Source organism: Lytechinus variegatus, chromosome 12 (genome assembly GCF_018143015.1).
Source record: "Lytechinus variegatus isolate NC3 chromosome 12, Lvar_3.0, whole genome shotgun sequence".
NCBI classification, from domain to species: Eukaryota; Metazoa; Echinodermata; class Echinoidea; order Temnopleuroida; family Toxopneustidae; genus Lytechinus; species Lytechinus variegatus.
The window spans coordinates 20568604-20571279 of record NC_054751.1 but is presented as its reverse complement, the minus strand read 5'-3'; the positions used below and the strand labels follow the sequence as shown (position 1 = coordinate 20571279).

Here is a 2676-nt window from a genome sequence, read left to right as displayed (position 1 = left end):
ATGCAATTAGGCCTTGTTATTTCTTTTTATACAATTTATGTGAATTTCCTGTATTATTGATATCTTATAAATGTAATATCATTTGTAAATGTTTATGAGAAAACTATCCAATTTGTTAATTTCATTTTTTTATACATGCATATGTAAAATAATCGGAAGTCAAAGCTATTATCTGTTATGAGTGGTTTATTGCTGCAAAGTAGATTTAATGGATTGATGTCATTAGCTAAGGATGAAATGAAGCAGTGGAGGGCTAATATACTGTAGGATTGTTTGAAAATGAAAAAAAAAGAAAATTGGAGAAAAAACCACTATAAAATGAAATGGTAATTGTTGCGATATTCGATATATCTACCCACCATATGCTTGGTACAATAATACTACTTTGAAATTTATGTTTTGTCTTTTCAATTGTGTGCTCCTTTTTTTTCACAAAGATTTAAGTATGACTCAAGTCGCACTTAAAATGTTGACACATACCGGGTACATGATATGCAATGCGTCATCTTATTGAAAGATATGCAGTTGTGCGCGTCCTCATGACACAATCTGACCAATGTGGTCAAGCCTTTCATACCGTATACGCACCTCGGTATTTAAGTGCGACTCTAAGTCATACTTCAATCTTTGTGAAACAAAGTGTCTCCAGCCTCTTCTATTCATGTTGCCCACACCATCTCCCATACTGGTTGCAGCAAATGGTGATATTCAATTCACATTGCAAGTTTACCTCTATTTTTTTTTCATTTTACATTTATTATAGAATTTCATCTCAAAATTAGACAGGATAATCCCCAATTTCAGGTATATTTTATTTGTTACCCCATAATTTTGCCAAAATGAAGTACAATATACATGTAGGCTATATATATATTTCTTTTTCCACTGAAACCAATGATGAAAAGTAATCTCAGGTGATGATGAAAAAGTATGATTATTTAAATTTATTTGATTATAATTGTATGCTTGTTAATCACAGCAGAGGATGTGCTGTTGGTTTCTGCTTATGTGGGGCACCAGGCATCTATACATTGTTTGCTTCTGAGCATAAAAGATACATGGAAGTTATGAACATGTAATTGAAATGTATGGTCACAATAAACATTCAACTGCATTATACTTTGAAATTTCTCTTTTGTCTTTTCCATTGTTTGCTTCCTAACCGATTTTGTTCTTGTCAATGAGCTCTTATAGTCTTAGTTTATCCTTCCTGTATTTCTTCAGTGGTTCTGAGGGAGTTTGTATTTGACATGAAAACATTTGACATTGATTCTATCAGAGATTTGGTAGGTAGTATTAATGGATAGAGGCATACTGTCAGTATGATAAAATTCAAATGGCCAAGTTTTATTTAGAGGAATAAGCCAGTTTGTAGTTCCTTTCTGCGCATGATCAAAAGATTCTACGCATGATCAGAGGAAGGTCATTTGCACTAAAATGACATGGTGGTTTAAAATCTAATGAGATAAGCACCAACTTTGATATCTTGATTGTTCATATATTCTTTTGAATTTTGGTTTTCATTTACATCCACAAAAAACAATGATTCTTCCATGAATGACTGGTATTTTACAGTTTGCCAAGTACATTGCATAATATATGCTATGATATGCATTAAAAGTAGGAATGCAACAAATACCTTCATAAAGTGTTCATTGGTGTGCTATTCTAGTCACCTGGTCTATTCAATTTCTTCATCCCGCTATGTAAGGCAAGTTTACGTAACAGCTTGCTTTGAAATCTGCCTATCATAATGAAAGAAATGAAAGGTCATTTGACCAAAATTGTCTATAAAGTAATTACGAACTGGTGTATTAAGAATTTGAGTGAACTATTAATGTCACCTAATACAGGCCCAGTCCCTCCCCCACAGTAACAAAATTAGGCTTTTTTAAAAAAAATAGTTATCACCCAGAAGCCTTGTCCTGTAGTTTCGACAGAAGTGGATCATAAATATGAAGTGTGTAGATTCATGTGTCATAAGAGGCTTAATAAAGAAAAAAAAATGTTCGCCCAACGTGGGGCTCGAACCCACGACCCTGAGATTAAGAGTCTCATGCTCTACCGACTGAGCTAGCCGGGCTGCTATGCCACAAAAGGGTTCAATTTTGTATATAATATACTGTATTAATGGAACTAGTTTTTTTCGTAGACGGAAGTGCAAAATTTGTGAAAGAATGTATTGCGCAATACATAGACCCTCAGATTAACGGGGACCCATCACTGATCAGTGGGACCCATCGGACTCACAAACTCACGTAGAGCTTTAGCCAATCAACACGGAGAAATCTCTATCGAAAATTATCGAAAATTGACCAATAGAACAAGAGAATACCATCGAAATACACTGGTAGTTAGTTACCCCACCATAGAGATGTATTATGAGTGCAGCGTGTGTGTGTGTGTATGTGTGTATTTGAGTTTTGTCAGACGTGTATCAATCAGGTATGATTATTTACGTCTGGACCGACATTTAACGTCACCATCCGAAAAGACGTGATCAGGGCTCGAACCTCTGCGCTGCATCAATTTGTAACTTCCCCACAGCTTGGATTACAGGCGCACGCCACAACGCCCAGTTAAATGAATAAGTTATGCATCCAGTGCAGCGGATCGTTGTCGCGTGAATGGGAAGAGCTGATATTTGCCAAGATGGACATCGCTCCGCCTTTCGCC

General features: G+C 35.7%; 1 non-coding gene across 1 annotated transcript; it reads right to left on the bottom strand.

Annotated features, from left to right (window-relative positions):
* Positions 1–2010: 2010 nt before the first annotated feature.
* On the bottom strand, positions 2011–2083 carry TRNAK-CUU. Its single transcript has one exon. It is a non-coding gene; the product is annotated as a tRNA-Lys (tRNA).
* Between the last annotated feature and the right edge of the window lie 593 nt (positions 2084–2676).